Below are 25,802 nucleotides of genomic sequence, written 5' to 3'. Positions count from 1 at the left end.
TGTAATAGCATTAGTGAGGCTAAATGATACAAGACAGTGAACTCTTTCCTCATCAGTCAAAAATAATAATGTTAAAATAAAATAATAAATTCAAACAGAATATTTATAGTATTCCCATTGCCACGAGGTAACCATTCAAATCTGCCTCTGCCACATTGGGAAGTAGTTTATTCCAGAGTTTAAAAATACTGCTCATAGGTAAACTTCATGACATCCAGTTTTCTGTTATTTCCTGAGATTTTATATTTGTGACCCTTGTTTCTTGTGGCATCTACAAAGGAAAACAATGTTCCTCATTCATTTTACATGACTTCTCAGTAATTTATACAGCTCAATCAGATCTCCTCTTAGCTGTGTAATTTTTAAACATTGCAGCCTACACCTTCTAAGATGTTCTTCATATGTGCATTGCTTTGCATTCGTCACCAATTTGGTTGTCCTTCTCTGAACCCTCTTCGGAAGTTATATGTTTTTTTTTTTTTTTTTTTTTGTGTGGGCTCCAAAGCATGAACTTGCTTCCTCAGAGACTCAATCACCTGGCAGTTCTGCAATCAATCGTGAAATCATTTGGCATGATATGACTAAATTCTTTAGGTGAAACCATAATCTCTTTTAAATAGAATCTAAAATACTTTCATAGCACCTGGAACTTCACTATTATTAAATTTCTTTAATTATTAAAAATAAGATGTCTTCATAGTGATGTGTCAAAGTGCTTATTTAGATACAGGTGTAATTGAATTTCCCTCAACATGAATTGTTGAAGAGGCTTCCATCCTGCAGTGGATTGATAATGGCTGCAGTTTTATAATTGAATTGATAAAGCATGCATTACAACTATAAATATAACTTTTAATGAACTAAATAAGATAATCGATAACTTACAAAATTAGAATTTAGGATGTTACAGTTAATTAATGTAATAGTTAAATGATTTGCAGAATCCTAGTCATATGTTTCAAGTTGACTGTAGAAGCCTATTGGCAAAAAAATGAAGTAAAATTAAAAGTTTAGATGGTTTCTTCCCAACCAGAGCAATGAATAAACTAATTTTAGGGATTAGAGCTAATGGAACAAACATCTGCTAAAAAAGCATACTAACTTTTCCAAATACTTCCCAGTTCATTTCATAAATATGTGTAGCCTCACCTCTAATTTTAATGATATGTTTCCATCTACAATCTGGTTATCCCCACCTACTTTTTCAGACAATCTCAGTTATCAATTCCTTCAATTCTTGTTGTGTAATTATTTTCTATATGATTCCATCTACTTTAAATGCAGTACTTGTGCATTTACTAATCTGGAATCTCCTCTTTTTTTTATCTCCTTTTACTCAAAATCTCTATGCCATTTTGTTAAATTCACTTGTTGTCTATACTTCACTTGTTGTCAACAAGTCACTAAATTCACTTGTTGTCAACTGTTGTCAATTCACTTGTTGTCAACAAGTCACTAAATTTTAGCTAGAGCTTATGTTCTCTATGGTACTCGCTGCTTGATCCATGCGGTTGAAGATATTGAATACAAGTGATGCAAAATGCATTAAAAATTGAAAATAAAAAAATGCAACAAGGAAAAAAGAAGCACACCACTCTTTTCTCAGGTTTTCATATATAAATAAACTGTGATATGGGCCAAGTACCAAGTCTTAACATAAACTTTTGTGAAACGTCAGTTGTTTATATCATGGAGAAGAAGTTGTGAACTTTTTATAAATAACTTAACTCCCAGGATGCATTGTTAAAGCACGTGTTGGTACTTATATATGTGAGATGCCAACATGTTATACGTGTTAAATGCTAAATTGTCAACAGAGCCGGTCATAGGATTTGTGGGGCTGTGTGCGAAAATAAATTCGAAGCCAAAAAAAATAAACTTTTATTCACTCATTAAAGATACATGTTTTTTCAAATCTAAAAATAATTATTAAAATAAAATCACAGAAAGTTTTATAGCAAAAGTAACAAAAACAATTTATATACCTCTAAACAAATACAATATTAATATAAACAAAAAAAACTGTATATTTTATTACAAAGTAATTCTATGTGCTTTTTTTGCTGCAAAATCATCTATAATTTGTGAAAAATCTATCCCATTGCAAATGTTTCTTTCAATTGCAACTAGCGATAGCCCAACTAGTCTCTGCTGTGATATACTCAAGCGTAAATAATTTTTTATAAGTTTTAATTTCGAAAAACTATGCTCTGCGGAAGCAACAGTTACTGGAAGAGTAAGTAGAATTCTTAGAGCAATGTATGTATTTGGATAAACAAAATTTAGCTTATTATTAACCAGATACTTAAGAATATCCATCAAAGAATTACATTTATCACTGATTAGATTAAGGATTTCAGTTCTTCAAAGAGCTCAACACCATCTATATCACAATTACTTTCATCTTTTAATATTGCGTAAAGGTCCATACAGTTTTTTTAATAAATCTTCATTCGAAATTGAGCAAAGACTTTTAAAATTATATAGAAATCCAAACGATGACTGATGGTTTTCAAATAATTAAAATCTTTGGTTAAAGGATTCAATTACATGATCCACTATTAAAAGAAAATATTCTACACAATATTTATCTTCTTCATCAGATGTGCTCTCATCATGGCTTTCATATTCAAATTGTCTTCTTACTTTTGAGGATCTTTTTTTTAGGAAATAAAGGTTCAGTTCCATTTTCTGCAGCAATTTCCTTTGCCAGTTTTAAGCCAGAATCATATCCAGTTCTTCTAAAATTCTTTAACATTTTATTGAAATTGTCCAAATGTGATAGAGCTACATCCATTTGCATTTCCCTTTTTTGCATAATTTTGCTTACTCTTTTTACTTTAACTAACATCTCATACCATATTACATTAGAAAGAATAAAAGGAAAAGAACTGATTTCTTTTAGTAAAGAATTAGCTTCGCTCACACTTTTAGGATCCTTAGAATCTTTTATAATTTCTTCAAATACCTGAAGAACTTCTTTAATTTGAAATCTAATTGCCTTGACACTTTCGACGCTACATTCCCATCGAGTTTCCGACAATGCTTTTGAAGTAATTGATAAATATTTTTGTGCCACATCGTATCTGTAATTAGAGGCAGAAAGAAACATATAAATGCGTTGAACAGTTCCAAAATAAGTAACTGCTTTAGGTGACACCTTCACAATATCCCCCAACAAAAGGTTTAAATTATGACATCCACAAGGTGTAAAAAAGGCTCTTGAATTTTTTTTTTTTCATTATTTGTGCCTGCACTCCAGATCTAAAACCCTTCACGTTTGCCCCATTGTCATAGGCTTGACCTCTGCAATTGGATAGTTTAAGGCCTAAATTTTCTAAGTGTGATACCAATGTATCAGCTAAAGTCAGTCTTTTACAATTAAAAATTTACAATTGTTTTGACTAAACTTTACATCCTGTAGTAGGATGATTTATGCGATTTTATTAGTGTTAGAAGGAGACACAGAATGAAAAACAAATGTTTGCATTCAGCACAAGAATGAAATCCAATGTTAAATTCGCAACTTACTGTAAAGTACAATTTTTTGAATCGGGGTTCAATGTTAAGTAATAAAATTTAGGCTAATATTTTAATTTTTAATTTATTATAAAAAAAACATTGCCAGCGCAGGGCCGGACTACCCTCAGGGCCATCTGGTCGTGGCGCATTATAGCCTCAGTAGCTAATGCGCCAATAAAATCAAAACCAACCAACCAACCAACCCTCAGGGCCATGTGCGGTGCACACCCTGCACTCCCCTTTTGCCGGCTCTGATTGGCAAAATATTTTCTGCTAATTTTATATTAAGAATTTTATTTTGTGAATTTTGTCAGAACCATTCAATGGCCAAGGCTTCATGTAGTGATAATTTGTGATTAGAATTTAATCTCATTAAGGTTATTGCCGAGTCTATTTGAGGATTATGTTTTGTGATTGTGTGTGTTGGCTGAGCTCTGTTGTGGAATAATTAGATTGAAAACTATTACCATGATAATAAGCTAGTCCTGGTTGATACAAATTTTACAGTTGTGCTGCCAATATAGCATGTGTTGATATTTGATAAGATGTCTTGAATATTATATGTATACAGACACTCCTCTATTTACATACAAACGGCTTATGTACAACTCGCAGATACATACAAAGCTGTTGCTATGTTTGGTTATAAGAATCAATTTTGAATGCCATCATGATATTTTTCTAAAGCAGATTTCTGGAGGTCATTACCATAAAACAATAAAAACAATTATTAGTTTCCAGTTTATTGGGCTTTTCTGTTAGTGCAATCTATTAAAAACGGGTAGTAAACTCAATCTTATTGCATTTGCGATGATACCGATAGTTGGAATTCTGTGGAAATCATGGTATTATGGTGAAATGTGTTTCCACTTTACTGAAATCTTCAATCATATAAAAAACGTAAATAATTTTTCAAAATCTTATCTCCCATTCCTATTTTTTCAGCTTCATAAAGTTGTTACTCCGTATCTCACTTGCACATATCGTGTTAGTTGCAATTTGTGTGTTCTGTGTTTTTTGTTACTGATTGCTTATTTTCTTACTGTTTTAAATTTTACGACCAAAAAAAAAACATATCAGTGAACAGAAATATCAATTAGTTACACTATTAATTACATTAGTTATGCTTATGTACATAAGCGTAAATTTATTTTACTAACCTGTGGGAAATATTCTTCTGATTTTCACGCATCATTTAATTTTGTTAATTGGAGGAAGTAAAGTGTAAATTTGTGCTCTACATCTTTACTTTTATAGCCTGTGGATAATATTTCTCCTATTTTCACTTATTAGAATAGCCATTTAATACAATTAAAATTCAGTTCACAAATGTGATTACAATGACCGGCACTTACTACATATCGTATAGTGAACAGTATTTTATTTTGTAAAGTGATTTGATCATAGATTAGATTAAATTACGTATTGTGCTTAGATTAAATTAGTTTTGAATAAATACTGTACTCTACATTATTAGTCATTGTATGTTTTTTCAGCCTCATTTAATTTGGTTACAAATCGTAAAATGCTGTTCATGATGAAGTTTGTTGGGAGTTATCTCGTGCATTGTACTGTACTGTACATGTATTTTGTATCTACAAGACCAAAGTTGAATACATACAAAACGGACTTATATACATTAAAAAAACTGATTAAGTACGTAAGTCGAGGAGTGCCTGTATGTCACAAAGTTGTCAGGCCAACTGACGACTATGATATGGAAGTATAACTTTGATAGCTTGTTTATTATTTTTCTTTAATTGTTTTATTGTGGGAGGGTTATTTATTCTATTTTTTGCTTCTGCAATAGTGTTTTGTTTTAACTGTATTGGGTATTTCCTCTTTGTGAAGGCATTAGTTAAATACAGTAGTGTTGATAATCCGAACTAACCGAGACCGGGGGTAGTTCAGACTTCCAATTTGTTTGGATTTTTGAACTTATCAAAAATACTGTTCTGGAAAAAAAAAAAGATTTAGTAAGTTTAGAAATAAGAACACTGGCTTTAAAATTTGAGGAACTGCCTAATTTTTTGTTAAAATCCAGCACCTTTTCACACAACAAAGGTCCAGATATAAGTTCTCCTAAACTTGTCTCTGTTCTAATAGTTTTTCTCCTCTTGTTTTTTCACCATCTGAGTCAAGTTTCAATGCAAACTTTAAAATATTTTCCTTGTTGTTTTTAATGTCTGTTATGGTTGACTTTCCAACCTTGTAAAATTTTGTTTGCTAAAAGAAAACAAAAACCTCAATCTTCGATTCAATTGTTAAAAGATCTGCTTCCTTTTAAAAGACGAAGAAAACTACAGTACGGTAAAATTAAACTCTGTAAAAACTGTTCAAAATCTTTTTACTCTGTATCTCACTTGCATGTATCATGTTTATTTTCTTTAAATTTCTGCATGCTGTGTCCTTTGTTATTGATTGACGTTTATCTTTTTTTATTGTTTTATATTTTACAACCCAAAAAAAATGTCAGTGAACAGAAATATCAGATTACAAAGAAAGTGTGTTGAATAACATATTACAAAGTGTTATGTTTAGTTAGTACTGTATGTACATAAGCATATGTACTGGGTGGTTATAAAATAAGTTTCCCTATTCAGGAGACTCTAGTGTCAAAACAGTTAAAGTTAGCACTGTGAAAATCGGTAGGTATGTCATTTAGGGTATGGGGAAGCGATACGTAGAAGCAGAAAAATTAATTCAAATTTCTGCCACCAGGGGGAGATGGCACGGCACATATGTATAAGTTGTAATTTACTTCAAGACACGCTACTTACACAAATGACATCCTGTTAGATAAAAGCAGAAAGGCCAATGCCACTGTCAGTAACCATTATGGCTCTTACAAAAAAGAACATGCTCTTTTAGTAAAACTGTTCTACCAGAATAAAATTAACGGCAATGCAGCAATACTTGAATATCGGAAACTTAAAGGTTTCGTAAAGGACCTTTAACATCAGTGGGGCTTCGAAAACTAATAAAGAAATTTGAAGCGACCAGGGAGTTAGGTGTAATTCCAAGCAGGGGACAACCACATATCAGAACAGAGGTAGTGGATGAAGTGGCAGTTGTAATGGTTAGAATGCGAAACACTACCAGTCAGTAGTGCCAGAGGTGTGTCAAGAGACTTGAACCTTCCTTGGTCTATTGTACATAAACTGCTTCGAATAATTTTACACTGGTTCTGTACAAGATTCACATAGTGCAAGAACTAAAGTCTTGTGATTGGCAACAACGAATAGACTTTCGTATGGAACTTGACGATACATGGGCTCTAATGATCTTGTGGTCTGATGAGGCATATTTCACTTTTCGTGGGACTGTAAGTGCACAAAACTGCCGAATATGGTGAACTTCTCATCCATCTGCTGTGCATGAAATACCACTACAAAACCTATATGTTACAGTACGGTGTGGATTCACAGCAGAGTTTATAATTGGACATTTTTTTTGAAGAGTCTACACCTCATGGCTCCACAAGGTGTACAGTAACTAGTGCATGGTACTGTGCTCTTCTAAGAGATCATATTATTCCCACTCTGCAAGAAAGGCAATGCTTGAAGACCATAGTGTTCATGCATGGTGGCCCTCTCCACATTGGTCGACAAGTGAAGGAACTGCTCCATTCAACATTTGGAAATGATCACGTCATTCTAGAGATTTCCGCAGTTCTGAGAGCCTGATCACCAGATCTCAATCCCTATGATTTATGTCTATGGGGATACCTGAAAGACAGAGTTTACCATGGCGGCATAAAGATGCTTGTTGATTTGAAAACAAGTTAAATAGCATGTAGCCAACATCCTCAATGAGATGCTATGCGAAACTGTGTCACACACAGTCCTCCGTTTTCAGGATTTCATCTCAAGTGAAGGAAAGCACATAGAAAAATATCTGTAGATTTCTATGTTCCAATATTAAAATTTAATCCTAAACGAAGTTTTACAGTGCCAGTTTCTCCCCTGGTGGCAGAAATTTGAACTATTTTTTTTCTTCTACAAATAGCTTCCCAATACCCTAAATGACATACCCACCGATTTTTCACAGCACTATCTCTAACCGTTTTGACACTAGGGTCTCCTGAATAGGGAAACTTATTTTATAACCACCCAGTACATTGCTAACCTGTGGATAATATTCTTTCAATTTTCATATTATTTAATTTTGTTAATTGGTAAGGAAAAAAAGGTGTAATTATCAGATGTTTAATTTTCAAACATCCCAGTCATCACAGGAACAGCAGAGAGAACCAAAATCAAAAATAAATTGATTAAAAATATTTAAGCAGTCATCACTATCAGCTGTTTTCAATCCACTGCAGGATGAAGGCCTCCAGCAATTTTCCAGTTTATTCTGTTTTGTGCAGTGGCCATCCATTTACTACCCACAAACTCGTGAATTTCATATGTCCATCTCCGATGTTGTCTTCCAGGTTTTCTTTTAGCTCTTCTTGGGCACCATTCTGTTATTTTCTTAGTCCATCTCTCATCATGTCTTCGAGCTATGTGTCTTGCCCAAGTCCATTTCAGTTATTTAGTTTTGATAAGAATGTCCTTTATTTTTGTTTGCTGCCTAATCTATGTGTTTTTCTTCTTATCAGTGACAGCTCATGACTCTGATGCATGGGAGTGCTGCTTTTTAAAGTTACGTTAAATTGCCTTGGTTATAAGACATATAGACATAGATAGTAATAATAATAAGCAAGTTAAAAATACTACAAAACATTAACTGGACACTTACCATTAACAGACTTGGGTAATCATGAAATTTTATTTAAAAATAAAATCCATTCTTCAGTTTTTATTTGTTGAAAATAGATCAATAACTTTTTCATTCGAGTTTGGTGCACTGTTGATACATATAATTTATTTAATGGTAATTCGGACAAATCCTGCAAATAACAAAAAGACATCGACATTGTGGCGACACACCCTTCACTGTCAATGTTCAAATCGGCACTGCTCGCTCCGCAGTTCTGTTGACTCGTTTTGTCACCTCTAAAAAATGTTTATTGGCAACTCACCGGCCAGGCATTGACTCAACCACTGGGAGCAAAATGTGGAACTGTCTAGCGCACAGTTCCACCTATAGTTAAACTTCAAAGTTGAAACAATTTAGTGCTTTTATTCATTTATTATTGAAATGATTATTGGAAATAGTTTTCCTATGAACCAAAGGCCTTAAGCTATGGTTGGGCCTGGATGGCCCTAGCTCTGTTTAATACTTGTATTAAATAAAGCAATTATTTATTTATTTATTTATTTTTATTTTTTTATTTTTTTGGTTATTGAAAATAGAGGTTGAGTATACTATATGTGGAACATGTTAATAAAAATATTCATTGCATTGCATTCTTCTTCACAAAATTTCATATAACGTCGTTGACTGTATATTTAGATTTAAAAAGCTGGGCGTGCTGCAGTTCTGTAGTGCCTACTCACGAGCCGTCCTCTTCTTATCTAACAATCTGATTCCTAATATAATTTGTTCCATTCTTTGCTGTGTACTTTTCATCTTCTCTTCCATTCTTTTGGTGAGTGCCCAAGTTTCACTTCCATAAGTCATGGCGGAGAGTATACATTGGTTCATTGTTTTACGTTTCAGACAAATTGGGATATTGCTCTTCAGTATGTGACTATATTTCCTGAATCTTATCCATCCGAAATTTATCCTTCTCTTGACTTCCAGCCATTTATCATTATTACAGCTAATGACTTGTCTTCAATGATTATATCCCTTTCTGTTCATACTTGTTCATCATTATTTTGTTTTAGCGCTATATTCATCTTTAATCCGAAATCCTTACTAACTCTGCATAACTGATTAAGATTTTCCTCTAATTCTCTGGGATCATGGCTAATGATCACAAGGAAATTATCATCCTCAGTGTGTGCACTGCTCGCAACCACTTATAGTAAAACATACTTCTTGAATGTAGCTTGTTCAACAATGCCCGACGAACGTCTTTTAGTTTGATTTCAGATCTACAACAATATTTCTCTCTCTCAATAGCATCATAGGTAAAGAAGCAAATTTTTCTGAGTTCTTTTGCTATTTGAAACAAATTCAAATATATGACAGTTTATAACTGCTGCTCAAGCAGTTTTTATATGTAAAGTCAATTAATTTTGGTGGTGCAATATGGCCTATGTAGCCCTTGTGCCAGAAAACACCACAACAACAACAACAACATTATGATCACAATGTCATTAGCATTAGTAGAGGCATATGATGCAAGAAAGCAAGCTTATGCAGCATCAGCCAAAAAAAGAAAAAAAACACTTCCATTCACCCCTCCGTTCATTTGAAATACCTGTCCAGCTGAGCCTTAAATTTATTTAGGCTATCAACTTCCACAATAAGGGATGGAAGTCTGTTCCACCAACCAACTACCCCCTGGCTGAAGGCAAATTTCCACACATCTATCCTACATCTGTCTTTCCTCAATCTGAATTTATGCCCTCTCAGGTGATTATTCTGAGCAAAAGGAAGAATCCCTTCAGCATCGAGCATGCTCAAACCATTCAAGGCTTTATACACCTCTATGAAATCACCTCGCCGGTGCCTAGTCTCCAGACACTGTAATTTGCAAAACTTAAGCCTTTCTTTGTAAGAGCAACCCTTTGTTCCATTCACAAATCTTGTACTCGTTCCAGCAGTTCTACATCCTTCTTGAAATGAGGCCTCCAGACCTGTATACAGTACTCAAGGTATGGCCTGACCATTGCCTTATACAAGGGAATAATCACCTCCTTATCCCTGCTAGAAAAATTCCTGTATATCGTTGACAAGACACCATGAGCCACTCTTGCAGCCCGTCTGCACTGCTCAGAGAACTTCATATCTGCCTGCACAATTACCCCAGGTCCTTTTCATTCTCTACCACTGTCAGTGTAGTACCACAGAATTGATACATTGCTCTGGGGTTGCTGTTTCCCATATGTAGTACTTTACATTTTTCAATGTTAAACTTCATTTTCCACCTCTCAGCCCATCTGCTCAACCTTTCCAGATCCTGTTGCAGCAGCATAGCATCAGTAGTGTCCTTAACAATCCTGCCAACCTTTGTATCGTCTACAAACTTGGACATTAAGCTTGATATACCATCATCAATATCATTTATAAATACAGTAAACAATAATGGACCCAACACTGAACCCTGAGGGACTCTAATAACATTAGTCCACGATGAGCAGTGTCCATTGATTACCACTCTCTCTGTCTTCTCCCCCTCAACCATCCCTTTATCCATAGCAGCAATTTGCCTACAATGCCACACTGCTCCAATTTGTGCAGCGGTCTTCCATGTGCAACAGTATCAAATCTGCAAATCGTAAATGGTTTAGATACTCTCCATTCACATTGACTCCTTTCTGTGACCAGTCTAATCTGAAAGCTTCCTCAAGGGCAGCAGTAAAAAATTTCAATGTCGACATCTTGATTTTGACATCGATAATATATTGTCCTGAAAGGTCTTCAGAAGCTCAAACATGTTCTTACATTCCAGTACATACCGGTTTTTCTTCCTCTTCTGCTATCTGAAAACCTTTGTATTATTTATTCGAGTCAGTTTTTTCCTTTCTTTTCCTCCATCTGTATCAAGTGTGCATCACGTTAGTTCATAGTAAATCAAAAAAAAAAAAAAAAAAAACGGTGAAAAAGAAATGGTGCCGTCTGGCTGGGTATCCGCCAAGAATAAGTAACATTAGTCTTTTCCATTGGTGAAGGATTACCTATTCGAGGTAGTAAAATATCAGGGAAACTCGTTGTGAGGGCATTTACAATATGAGATATAACAAAAAATTATACCATTTTACCTACTTTTTTCTTACAACTATATCAAGTGTGCATCTTACCATTCTGTGATCACTTCCAACATTTACCTTGTTCAGGACAATAACGTTATTCACAATATATCTTCTGTTAGTGAGGATCAAGTAGATTTCATTAGTTAGTAACGAATGGGCCTGGTGTACTGGGGTCCATGGTTTTTTTTAATAACATACACGTATAAGTTATAAATCCAGTTTAATGTAAGAATACAAATATATACTAACAAATATTTATTCTTACATTAAACTGGATTTATAACTTATACGTGTATGTTATTAAAAAAATTTCATTAGTTGTTAATCCATTTGGGTTCTTCCATGTCCACTTTCTGTTCACCCTTTTCTTGAAAAAAGTGTTCATTACTGACATTCCTCGACATTCTGCAAATTCTATAAGTTTTTAACCTCTTTCATTTCTTTCACCAATTCCAAAATTTCCTATAGTTTCCCTTTCTGAACTGTTTTGTCTCTTTCCAACTTCAGCATTAAAGTCCCCCTTGATAATTGTGTAGTGAGTTTTCTGTTCATCTAGAAGTCTCAATTTCGGTGACATGTCTTCAACCTCTTCATCATCATGGCTCGATGTTGGTGCATAAATCATTATAACCTTTAGTTTGTACCTCTTATAAATCCCGAGAAGCAGTCTTGTAACACCCTTGGTGATGTACTTTTGAATTCCAAAATGTTGTTTTTTATATTTTTGTGGACAGAAAGCCAACTTCACCTTCACTCTTTTCACTGTTTCCATTGGTGTATAGCAGATTTCCACTTGATAAACTTGTGATTCATTTCTTCATCTTGTTTCAGTCAAACCGATGATATTCCATTCACATTTTCTAATTCCTTTCCAGCTCTAATATCCTATCCTCACCGATGAGCGACCTTATGTTGTAGCAGGCCAAGTTCAGTTTCCGTGCATGGCAGCCTGGTCGCACCCAGTGATTCTTAGCACCCTCTGCTTCCACTCTGATCCTTTTGCTGCTGTAAGAGGGGAAGTGAAAGCCGCTGGGGATTTGGCCATTTGTTTTGACATGTTGTCATGTGCCGAGGGGTTGGTTCCTTTACTCTTCACACTGACCAGTCATCTTGAAGAGAACCACTCTACACTTTCATTGCCACCAAAGTGATGTAACAGGGCTTACTATTGAGATGTGTGCATAAGTGGATTTTAGGGAGGCAGGCCAACCAGACTTCTCCTAAATCTTCTAAAATAGAAAGATATTGGATCCATCAGTGTTTAGACTGAGTGTCTGATAACACTCAGTCAGAATGTCTGTTCCCCTCTAATTTAAGCAGTAGCATACCTCAATATTTATTGAACTCTGGCAGTAAACTCCATAGAAAGCTTTACTTTTATGGTTTGATTGTTCAATTCATAAGACAAGAGGCTAGTAAACAGAATTTGCGAATTTTAGCAAGTTATTCTTTCCACACTAATCAAAACTGTGCTACAGTTATGTATGTTTAATTATTTATAGTAGTAGTAGTAGTGGCATGTGATGCAAGAAAGCAAATGTATGAGCTTATTTTATTATTTTTTTTTTTTATGAGAACCCCAAACACGAGAGGTATTAGAACCTATAGTACTTAGTACCATGCTTGGGTTGGAGGTTGAGAAGACGAAAGAAGATATTTGTTGACATTGGACTTGAACTTCTGTAGATTGTAATTTTCAGGAAATACGTCTGAAAGAAGGTTGTTCCAGAAAACGGCAGTTGAATGAATAAATGAGGAAGATGAAAAGTTGGTTCTGTGGGTTTGAAGTTGGACAGTAAATGGATGTTGGCTGGTGGCGGCACTTGTTCGGACTGTTTTGAAAGAGAGAGCGGGAATTATAGAAGCCAATTCAGAAGAACAGTGCCCATGGAAGTATCTGTAGAAGAGGCATGCAGCAGAAACAGTACGTCTATGAGAAAGCGAGTGGAGAGACTCTGTTAGAGATGAATCATTAATTAACCTAACTGCCCTCTTCTGAATGGAATCAAGAAGCCTGAGAGAGGTTTTGGTGGCACCACCCCAGATGTGGGAACAATATTCCATGGCAGGGCGGATTTGCGATTTATACAGAGTGAGCAGCTGTTTGGAAGAAAAGTAACGCCGAGAGCGAAAGAGAAAACCAAATTTTTTAGATGCAGAGGAAGCAATATTTGTAATGTGCTTGTGCCAAGAGAGATTAGAAGTCAGGGTAATCCCCAAAAGAGATATATCATTTTGCCTAGAAATCGGAGTGTCACTAAAGATAAGCATAGGAGCTGAAGAATCCTTTTTGCGAGATATAAGACAAGACTGAGTTTTAGAAGGTTTGAAATCAACTAAGTTGTCTTTGCCCCACTGGAGAATTACCTGAAGATCGGCATTTAAGGAATTGGCAGCAGATTTTCGAGAACTTGAAGCTGATTGAGCAGGACAAGGTTTCTCAAAATGGAAAGTTGAATGCAATGTGCTATCATCGGCAAAACTATGGATAGGATTTCCAGTCAATGGAAGAAGGTCATTGATATACAAGAGGAAAAGAGTGGGGGAAAGAACTGAACCTTGGGGGACACGGGCATTAGTGGAGAAGTTAGAAGACAGAGAGCCATCTACCATCACCCTCAGTGAGCGATCAGAGAGAAAACTGGATAACCAATTACTAAAAACAGTTGGCAAACCATAAGATGGAAGCTTGTTTAGAAGACCTTTATGCCAAACACGATCAAAAGCCTTTTAGATGTCAAGAGCAACTACTTGTGTTTCACCGAACCTTTCCATTGAATTAGTCCATAAATGGGTAACATAAGCCAGAATATCACCAGTGGATCGACACTGACGGAATCCATACTGGCGATCGTTGATCAGACGGAAGGTTTCTAGGTAGTTTAAGAGTTGCCGGTTAATTGATTTCTCCATTACTTTAGAAAGAGTAGAAGTAATTGCAATGGGACGATAATTGGATGGGAGGGATTTGTCACCCTTTTTAGGAACTGGCTGGATATGAGCAAATTTCCAAGCAGAAGGAAAAACACCTTTGGAATAAGAAAGTGAAAAAAGGCGACAAAGAATAGGAGTAAGTTCAGGAGCACAGGTTTTGAGAACAAGTGGAGAAATACCATCAGGACCTGGAGCTTTCTTAGCATCAAGATTCATCAAAATCCTTCTGATATCCTTTTGACGGAAGACCACAGAAGGCATTGAATGGAGCGTGTTAGGAATGGTGGGAGGTGTTTTACCAAGATCATTAACACATGAGCTGGAAGAAAAATGGGATGCTAGCAGGTCAACTTTATCCTTGGCTGAAGTGACAACAGAACCATCTGGTTTGGACAGAGGTGGGAGCAGAGATGGGCAAAAGTTGCGGCCAATAGCTTTGGCAAGAGACCAGAATGCTCGGCTACCATTAGGGCAAGAAGCAAGTTTTCTACTCTTAGCCTGTTCAAACTCTAGTTTGGACTGATTAATAACTGCTTTACAATTGTTGCGAACTTTGGTGTAGGAAGAAAATGAAACTGAAGAATTAGAAACAAGCCAATTACGATATGCAACATTCTTCTCTTGGACAGCCTTAGCACATTTGTTGGAGAACCAAGGTTTAGATAAAGGACGAGATTTTAAAGTGGAGTGTGGGATAAAGGATTCCATTCCTGCAAGAATAATTTCACTGACACGATCTGAGCAAACGTTGACATCAGAAGTTTTGAAACAGTAATCAGACCAAGGAAAAGAAGAAAAGAAGTCTCGCAGGTCATCCCATTTTGCATTCATGTAATGCCAAACAATACGAGGTTGGGAATAGACATGAGATAAAGGTTCCATTGGAGAAGAGACAATCACCAAGTTGTGATCTGAAGTGCCTAAAGGACCTCTCACTTCGACCTTGTACTTAGAAGGGTTGTTTGTGAGAAAAGGATCAAGCGTATTGGCTGTATGATTAGGATTGTCCGGTATTCTTGTAGGTAAATGAACAATCTGTGCTAGGTCATTAGTAATTGCAAAAGCCTCAGCATCTCGACCTGCTGGGTCGGTGTAACTAGAAAACGGAAGCCAGCTGGAGTTGTGAACGTTAAAATCACCAAGGAAAATTACCTCACTGTTAGGAAAGTTGGACTGGAGAAAGTCAAGTTGCAAAGGGAGGAAGTCAAAGAGCTCCAAGTGATTAGTGGAGTTGGGAGAACGGTAGAGACAACAGATGAATTTGACACAATGAGGTAGAGAGATTTTAAGCCAGAGAAGATCAAAGAGAGGAGATTCCAAATTGCCAAGTCTCTGACAGGGAATATCAAAACAGACATATGGACAAGTAACACCTTTGAGGCAAAAGGAATCATACAGCAAATAATTTGGACATCTGAGATGAGCAGTAGTTGAATCAACTGATAACTGAGATTCAGTCAGAAAAAGTACATGGGGTTTGGAAGACTGCAAGTGGAAATGGACATCGTTGAGATTGGAATTGAGACCACCTATATTTGTGAAATGAATTAGGAAGTCCTTGGGAGGTTTAGGTCTTTTCGCAGATAAGCTTGCTCTATTATTTTGACAATTCATGGTGTATTCAATAGTAAGAAAAAGTGGGTGGGACATGCTGTATGAAGTAATGAAATTTTTGGATATGGCGTACATGTGGTAAGAATATACCCAGATCCTTGACATAACGTGGCCTCGACAATGCTCCCCGCATACACACTACTCGGACTCCCTCCAGTCACTATCTGGCAGAGTAGAGGTAGCAAGATTATACACTAGCTGATCCAGAAGCCTCCTAGAGAGTTACCAATAGGTTTGGTCCGGTGTACTATCTAGCGGCCGTCCTGCGAACACCGTTTTAGAGCTGTACCCTCGAAATGTAAGGAATATTGGATCTCGCCACGACATTCATCATAACCTCAAAAATCATCAATCATACTGCATGATGCAAGAGATAGGGAAGGGTTGGCCGGAACTTAGCTCTAGAGACTAAACATGGGTTCCACCACTTCAAGCCTCCAATAAGCAAAGTGGTGGTATTTCACCGGTTGATGAGAGTCATCTACCACCTAGTACTGCCTGGTAACATAGAGGGGCGGCGTTCCTCCATGTGGTGTGGGCGCCACACCTCGACCCCTGCTTACATTGGTTCACACCTGGGTGGTCACCCACCATGTACTTGTGCATGCAGGTTATACCCAGGATTACTAACAGTCCCACCATCGTGAAGGTGCAAGCAGAGGATTTGGCTGTCATAGACCGTCCGGACTTCGCCGAAATTGGGTCCACTTGACTTAAGTGTCACCCGAATATCAGTTCCATCAGCTTATGCAGCATCAGCCAAAAAAAAAAAAAAAAAAAATCACACCACTCCCTCCAAAATGCCTGTCCAGTTCCTCCTTAAATTTATTCAACCTATCAACTTCCACAACGACAGATGGAAGTTTGTTCCAGCAATTAACCACCCGCTGGCTAAAGGCAAATTTCCGCACATCTATTCTACATCTGTCCTTTCGTAATTTGAATTTATGCCCCCTTAGGTTCGTAATCTGAACAAGTGGAAGGATCCCATCAGAATTCAGCGTGCTGAACCCATTCAAGGCCTTATACACCTCAATCAGATCACCGCGCAGGTGCCTAGTCTCCAGCCACTGCAATTTGCAGAACTTAAGCCTCTCTTGATAAGAGGATCCCTTCATTCCCCTCACCAATCTTGTTGCCCTTCTCTGTACACGCTCAAGTAAATCTACATTCTTCCTAAAATGAGGCCTCCAGACCTGTACGCAGTACTCAAGGCTTGGCCTGACTATTGCCTTATACAGAGGGATAATCACCTCCTTTTCCCTGCTAGCAAAATTCCTGTTTATCATTGACAAAACCCCATGGGTTTTGTCAATGATGCCCTGGCAGCCTGTCTGCATTGCTCAGAAAACTTCATATCTGCCTGCACAATTACTCCCAGGTCTCTTTCATTTTCTACCACCTTAAGTGTAGTACCACACAGTTGGTACGTTTCTCTGGGGTTACTTCTACCCATATGCAGTACTTTGCATTTTTCAAGGTTAAACTTCAGTTGCCACTTCTTAGGCCATCTGCCCAAATTATCTAGATCCTGTTGCAGTAGCACACTGCCATTACTGTCATTAACAACCCTGCCAACCTTTGTATCATCTGCAAACTTCGACATTAAGCCTGATATACCTTCATCAATATCATTGATAAATATACAAAACAACAGTGGACCTAACGCCGAACCCTGTGGGACTCCACTAATAACATTAGTCCAAGAAGAGCAGCACCCATTGATTACCACCCTCTGTCTTCTCGCACTTAACCATCCTTTCATCCATTGTAGCAGCTTACCCTTAATACCATTCTGCTCCAATTTGTACAATAGTCTTCCATGCGCAACAGTGTCAAAAGCTTTCTTGAAATCCAAATATATGATATCAAAATTATTTTTTGCATCCAGTTCCTTTGTAACCACATCATAATATCCTATCAAATTTGTCAGACAAGACTTTCCCTTAATAAACCCATGCTGTGTCTGAATTATTGCTGCAGTCCTGTCTAGATGATCCTGCAATGCATCTTTAACCAGCGACTCCATTATTTTACCCGGAACAGAAGTTAAACTAACTGGTCTGTAATTACTCGTGTCACCCTTCGATCCCCCTTTGTGAATTGGGGATACATTTGCACATCTCCAGTCCGTGGGAACCTCCCCTGAGTCCAAGGATGCTCTCATAATTATGGTTAAGGGTTTGCTTAGTTGCTTTGCCGCCTCCTTTAATATAACTGGATAGATCCCATCCACCCCAGGTGCTTTTCTTACGTTTACCTTCAACAATTTCTCTTCCACTTTGCTCTCAGTTATTACAAAATCATTAAGTATCCTGCTACAATTTGATAACCTTCTGCCATTTTCAAACCTTAATAATTCCTCACGTGTGAATGTAGATGCAAAATACTCATTCAGTTTGTTTGCTATCTGAGTAGGATCATCAACAGTCGAACCATCGATGTCAAGTGGACCAATCAGATTCATCCCCTTCCTTTTAGAGTTTATATAAGTAAAGAAATCCTTGCTGTTTTTCTTAGCATCTTTTGCCAAGGATTTCTCGTAATCTGCCTTCGCCTGCCGAACCTCCTTTGTGACCTGATTACAGATTAACTTATATCTGCCATAGGCTTCTGAGTCGTTTGATAATTTATATGCATCCCATGCATTTTTTTTCTCTGTTACAAGTCTCATTAGTTCATTTGACAACCATTTAGGCCTAAACCTTGAACAATATTTCTTAATAGGTATGAAACTTTTAGTAGCTTCCACGATTAATTCCTTGAATGCTTCCCACTTAGAATTTACTGTTGGTAACATCGTCAGTTGATCCCACTGTACAGAATTTAAAAACTGTCGGAGACCACTGTACTCGCCTTTACGGAAGCAAAAACCCTTTCCTTTACCCCTGATGGTAATTATATCTTTAAGTAAATCCCTCATCAGTACACTGTGATCACTGCCACCTATTGGTTCTTTTATCTGCAAATTCCTAATACATGAATGATCACTGCTGATAACCAGATCAAGAGTATTACTTTCTCTGGTTGCCTCTCGAACATGCTGCTGCAGAAAACAATCATCCAATAAATACACAAAAGTCTGACTAGTGTGTGAGTGCCCAACCCACAAGTTCCAGTCAATATCTGGGAAGTTAAAATCCATCCCCCATTATAAGACATTCCGATTTACTAGCCCACTATTTCTCTGTACAATTGTTCACTGTACTCATTCAAGTCATTAGGCCTATAACACACTCCTATTCTTATTTTTGCTTTCGCAGTGCTTATGTCACACCAAACTGACTCAACAGTGCACTGTTCATCTATATCAACTGGATGCACTTCTTTTGATTTTATGTTTTTCTTTATTAACAGCATAATACCTCCTCCCTTCCTATCCTGTCTATCCTTTCTGTACACATTGTACTCCCCAAATTCCAGTTCGGCATTCCTTATATCTGTGTGACACCACGTCTCCGATATCCCAACAATATCCGCCTTTGATGTCTTGACCAACACTTCAAATTCATCAAATTTATTTACTATACTTCTAGCATTGGTATACATGCTAGTATACATGCACCTATTCTTATTCTTAGTTACTCTAACACATCCCATATACCCACCTGTTTCATGATGACTGCCATCCGTCCTTGAAACCCCCAACACCCTCGCTCCAGGTTGCTACTTATTCTAATAGAAGTTGTGCAAGAATCACCTTCACCTCTGCCTACGGCTACTGTTAAACTATTAGTCCTTGTATCCCCCCAAGACGGTAACATGCCTTCTATTGCAAGTAAAAGAGACAGACTGATCGCATAACTCTTCATTAAAAGACAATTTACACAGCAAAAATTTGTAAGAAGAATGAATTTGCAATTCATAATTAATAATTGATTGATTAAATGTTAATGTTGTTAAATATCGTGAATATTTAATCAGTAAGTGGCTGTTTTTCTTAGGGATGTTACAGTACAGACTGCTGTAAATGTACTCATGATGTTTAAAAGATATTCAGTTACTGAAGATAAATTTTAGATAAAGTAATGATGTTCGAAGAGTGAGAAAACATCTATCAATAAGTGCCAATTTTTCTAGTTTCCTGGAAAAAGTGGTCTTTTACAGAAATATTCGTTTTCTTCTAAATTTCTGTCAATCTTACAAGGGTAGGAAATAAGTATTTACCCTCACTTAGAAATATTTGAATGAGGGATTTGATATTCAAAATATTCTAATGAGGGACTTGAATTTATTCAAACTGTTCACTTCCACAACAACAAATTGGAAGCTTGTTCCAACAGTCAGCCACCCACTGGCTGAAGGCAAACTTCTGCATGGCGCTTCCGTAGCCAGGTGGGAAGGAGCAGCAGCAGTGCGTAGCACACGCTTCTTGATTAGACCGGGGTTCGAGTCCGTCACCACCAAATACAGAGGATGTGGAAAGGTCGGGAATAACCACCGCATATTCCCGAGCAATACGGCCTTAGTTGCTAATGCTCCAAAAAACAAACAAGCAAACTTCTGCACATCAATCCTGCAACCATCCTTCCTCAACTTAAATTTATGCCTCCTCATGAGTGTGTAGTCTCAGAAAGAAGAAAGAATGCCATTCACATTCAGCTTACTCAATCCATCCAAGACCTTAAACACCTCAGTCAGATCACCCTGCAGTTGTCTAGTCTCTAGACCAGAGGTTCCCAACCTTTCTCGGTTCACGGCGCCCTTAGCATCCCAGTAATTTTTTCACTGCACTCCAGGCCAAAAGAAATACCTAATACAGTACTGTATCTTTTTTAAAAAGATACAGTACAATGGATATTGTACCCTTTTAAAATGAAATAAATATATAAATTTCAAAATAATAATAACTTTAAGTAATTTAAACCCAAATTACATGGTACCCCAAGAATGTTGCGGCACCCCGGTTGAAAACCACTGCTCTAGACACTGCAATTTGCAGAACTGAAACTCTTTCTAGGTGCTCTTACATAGAAGGAACTGAAGCTCTTCCTAGGTAAGAACACCCTTTTGTTCCCTTTACCAATCTGGTTGTCCTCTGCACCCATTCCAGCAGATCTACATCCTCTCTAAAGTGAGGCTTCCACGCCTGTATCAGCCTAACCATGGCCTTGTACAAAGGGATAATCGCATCCTTATTGCTGCCAGCAAAGTTTCTGTATATCTGATAAAACCCCATGAGTTGTCCTGGCAGCATGTCTGCACTGTCAGAGAATTTCATATCTGACTGCACAATTACCCCCAAATCTTTTTCATTTTCCACTACCCTGAGTGTATTTCCACACAGTTGATAAGTTACTCTGGGATTACTGCTACCCACATGCAGTACCTTGCATTTGTCAATGTTAAACTTCAACTGCCATTTCTCAGCCCATTGACCCAACTTTTCTAAATCCTGTTGCAGTAGCACACTGCCATTAACAACCATGCCAACCTTTGTATCATCTCCATACTTGGACATTAAGCCTTATGTACCTTCATCAATATCACTGATAAATATACAAAACAACAGTGAGGCCCAACACCGAACCCTGGGGTACTCCACTGATAACATTAGTTCACAAAGAACAGTACCCGTTGATAACTGCTCTCTGTCTTCTTCCACTTAACCATCCCTTTATCCATAGCAGTAACTTGCCCTTAATGCCACATTACTCCAGTTTATACAGCAGTCCTTTTTTTTTTTTGCAACAGTATCAAGAGCCTTCCGGAAATACAAATTTTTGATATCAAAATTATTTTTTTGCATTCAGTTCCTTGGTCACTGCACCATAGTAAAATCAGATTGGTTAGACAAGACTGCCCCTTAACAAATCCATGCTGTGACTGCAGCATAATTGCATTCCTGTCCAGGCAGGCCTCCATTACTTTTTTAACCAGTGACTCCATCAGCAGGTAACCCATTGATGTCAAGTGGCCCACTGTGATTCAATCCTTTCCTCTACTGTTAATATAAGCATAGAAGTATTTGCTGTTTTTCTTTGCATTCTTTGCCAGAGACTTCTCATAATCTGCCTTAGCTTGCCTAACCTCCTTTGTGACTTGGTTACAGACTAATTTATACCTATCATAGGCTTCCGAATAATCTGATAATTTATATGCACTTTTCTTCTCTGCTACTTGCTTGACATCCAATTTAGGTCAAAGGGCATCTGTTTAGGTCTTTAATTGTATTTCTTCATTGGTATGAAAAGCCTAGTTGCCTCTATGACTACTTCAATGAATGCTTCCCATTTAGAGTTTGCTGTATGTAACATCATCAGTTGGTTCTGATATACAGAATTTAAAAACTGTCTGAGACCACTGCAGTCACCCTTATGAAAGTAAAACCTTTCCCTTTACCCATGACTTTAGTTGTCTTTAATTAAATTCCACATTAATACACTGTGATCGCTGCCATTCAGTGGGTCTTTTACTTGCAGTCTCTTAACGCATGTAGAATCATTGCTGATAACCAGATCAAGAGTATTGCTTCCTCTTGTTGCTTCAGAAAACAGTCATCCAAGAATTCTACAAAAGTCTTGCTAGTGTATGTGTGTGACAAACTCACAAATTCCATTCAACACCTGGAAAGTTAAACTCTCCCATTATAAGACATTCTGATTTACTGGCACAGTCTATTTCTCTGTATAACTGTTTTGGTATACTCATCACAGTCATTAAACCTATAACACATTTCTATTCTTCATTTAGTTTTCCCCATTCTCATTGCACACCAAATGACTCGTCATTTTGTACTCCTCACCCAAATCAACTGGATGCTCATCCTTAGATTTGATATTCTTCTTAACTAAGGGCATAACCCCGGCACCTCTCCTCTTCTGCCCTGTCTGCCCTTGTATACATTGTACTCCCCATATTCAAATTCAGCATCACTTACACTATATTTCCGTTTTTCATATAATGTCTGTATTTGATGACTTAATCGGTACTTCAAATTCATCAAATTTATTTATGGTGCTCTTGGCATTTGTGTATCTGCAAGTATACATGCACATGTTCTTATTCTTAGTTACCCTTACATAGCCCATGTATTCACTTGTTCCAAGATGACCAACAACAGGGACTGAAATCCCCAACACATTTCTTTGCAGGCTGGTGCATTTTCCAATAGAAGCAGTGCAAGAATCACTTTCACCTCTGCTTGTGGCTCTGGTTGATTTATTATTCTATGTATCCTTCCATGCTAGCAGTTTTTTGCCCCACCTATCACTGTCTCAACACCATCAGCAAATATTCTTGTGCCCTTTCTGTTTAAGTGTATCCCATTCCTCTAAAAAACAGTCTGTCCTATTAACAAGCACAGACCCTGCTACAAAAAATTCTACTCCCATGAGCCTTGCACATCCTTTCCAGGCTGAACTGATTGATAAGGCACTCTACATGTACTCTTTCCTGTCATATCTGGCCAGAATTGCAGACACTTTCAAATTCAGTCATAACTTGAGTTTTCCCAATATTGCCTTGGACTTGTTAAGTAAGTCCTCAGATCTCCTGCTCTTAATATCACTAGTGCCAACATGTACAACAGTATCACCCTTTTGACCTTAAAAGATATCCACTCTACAATGTCATCTTCTTTTTCCCCTGGCAGACATAGCCGGGTCCTATTCCACCCATCCTTCTTGAACAACATATTTCCCATTTCCCTGACAATAGAATTATCAACAATAGCCACCTCTTGTGGAACCAGCACATTCTGCCTTGGAGATTGCCACTGTGTTGGCTGACGCACAAGTGTGAGCAGTGGTGTTGAGTTGGGCAGCTGAGAGCTTGATGGGCCCTCCATTTTAATTCCTTCATGGGCATCTACTCTACTCTTCAAACTCTCATAAATGCCCATCAGAACACTGAGTTGGCACCTAATTTCTTCACACTCTCTGCACCGAAGGACATGATACAGCCAAGTGGGCTGTATCATGGCCTGTTCTGGTGAATGGTGAACATTGCACAAGTTACTCCTTTTGTTAGGCTGTGATTTGTAGGTAAATTTTCCCATTCAGTTCTCCTACAAGCCGCAGCTCTCCTATTACTTTCCCTCCCGTTTCTTTGCTGCTCTAGTCTAGGGCACAATTTCCATTTAAATACAATTTAATTGATCAAGAATGAAAATTAATAAAAATAATCAATCTAATTGATTAATTGACAGGACTCCTTAAGCTAGTAGATTCCCAAATGCAGTGATGTGTATTATGCTGTCAAGTTTTATATTATACATTACGCCAGGGGCCGGCAACATTTTTTTTGAGTGAAGAGCCATTTTTGATCTAATTAAAAAAAACAGAGTCCAAAGAGCCACATCTCAGCTCAAGCTAGGAGGAGGGGAGTTTTTTAAGAAATGGAATAGAGCGGGAAGGTGTTTTATTAAAAATATATATATTTTGAAATATTTATCAATACTGAAAAAAATGTAACAAACAACCAATTAGGTACGAATTAATGTGACTTTTACTGCTGAACTTCTTGAGCGAGTGTCTCAACGTCAGGCGAGTGTTCCATAATTTTCATCTTTAAAGATGCTAAGAGACTCGCATTGTTCAGATGGTTTCGTGATTTATTTTTAATATAGTTCATGTTTAAAAATGCAGAAATTCGTTGAAACAGAAACTGAGAGATGCCCAAATGCAAATATTTTCAAATTTATATACGTGTCCAGTAATTCAACTGGTTCATGTGTAATTATTGTACACATTTTCCATGTATTGAACTTCATTCACTCATTCCAGAATAAATTTTTTTCTTTTTAAATTTCTTATGCAGAAACTTTTGGAATCAGTTTACATCTCTTTAGATGGATGATGTTTGAGGAGTTACCAGGATTCATAGATCAGATGGGATTTTGAATAAACTGAATTGAATATCTGAAAATCTTTGGTTCATCCTCATTGTTCTTTGCAATAAATGCAGAATATCAGGATTTTAAAATCCACAAAACTGGGTCTTTGCTTCAACCAAAGACAATGCAGATTTATTAAAAACAAAACAAAACTGGCTACTACTCTTTGAAGTATTTCACATCTAAACAGTAGGTGAAGAAATATCATATGCTTGGTGTGGTTTATGTAATATTTCTTTTAATAAGGATTCGGATTCATCTTTTAATCTCAGTTTTTGTAAGTAGCATTAATTAATTATTTTTGTCCTTTCTGTATGCTCTCTCTATATTTGTGTAATAGCTACACCCCCCCCTCCACAAACAGACACATTGAAAAAAAAAAAAAAAAGCCCCTGAATGAAAACATTTTCAATAGTCATTGTAATTGAGTGAGAGTAGTGGAGAGAAAAGTACTTATAAAACATATAAAAGAAGCAAGTAACTTTAAAATATAATTGATTTCATTTTATAGTTTGTTTGTTTGTTTGTTATTTTGGTTTTTAGGAGCACTAGCAACTAAGGCCATATTGCTCCGGGATATGCGGTGGTCATTCCCTGACCTTTCCTCATCCTCCGTATTTGGTGGTGACGGGCTCAAACCCCGGTCTAATCAAGAAGCGTGTGCTACGCACTGCTGCTCCTTCCCACCTGGCTACGGAGGTGCCCATTTTATAGTGATATGACTAAGTTCCTCTTTACATTGTATGCTGTACATTAATTAATTACTGATTATTAATTTGTAAAAAAAAAAAAAAAAAAAAGTTCCGGAATGCTACACCAGCATTTTTCTGCTTAAAGATAAATCTGTATTAAGTTTTTTTGATTTTAATTTCTAAATTTTGGCAGGTAAGCAACTTTTTTTGTCAATATGCCATTGTAATTTAATACCTCTGAATAAATGAAAGTTTAGTTCCGAAGTTAGACAGTTGATATCATGATTGGATTAAATTTTTGTTCTTATTTGGTAACTTTTGCATATATAGTTATTGTTTTTCATATACTGTTGGCTTTATGGAAACACATCCAGAATTTTTTTTTGAGAATAG

The 25,802-nt window shown here is 36.9% G+C and overlaps 1 protein-coding gene across 1 annotated transcript in view; it reads left to right on the top strand.

Moving 5' to 3' along the window:
- LOC150086997 (F-box/WD repeat-containing protein 9-like) overlaps positions 1-25,802 on the top strand; it is a 148,940-nt gene that overhangs the window by 17,485 nt on the left and 105,653 nt on the right. The gene's annotated exons all lie outside the window — the stretch shown is intronic.

Source organism: Mastigoproctus giganteus, chromosome 4 (genome assembly GCF_048544385.1).
Source record: "Mastigoproctus giganteus isolate SK-2022 chromosome 4, ASM4854438v1, whole genome shotgun sequence".
Lineage (NCBI taxonomy): Eukaryota > Metazoa > Arthropoda > Arachnida > Uropygi > Thelyphonidae > Mastigoproctus > Mastigoproctus giganteus.
This window is presented reverse-complemented; position numbering and strand designations above follow the sequence as displayed.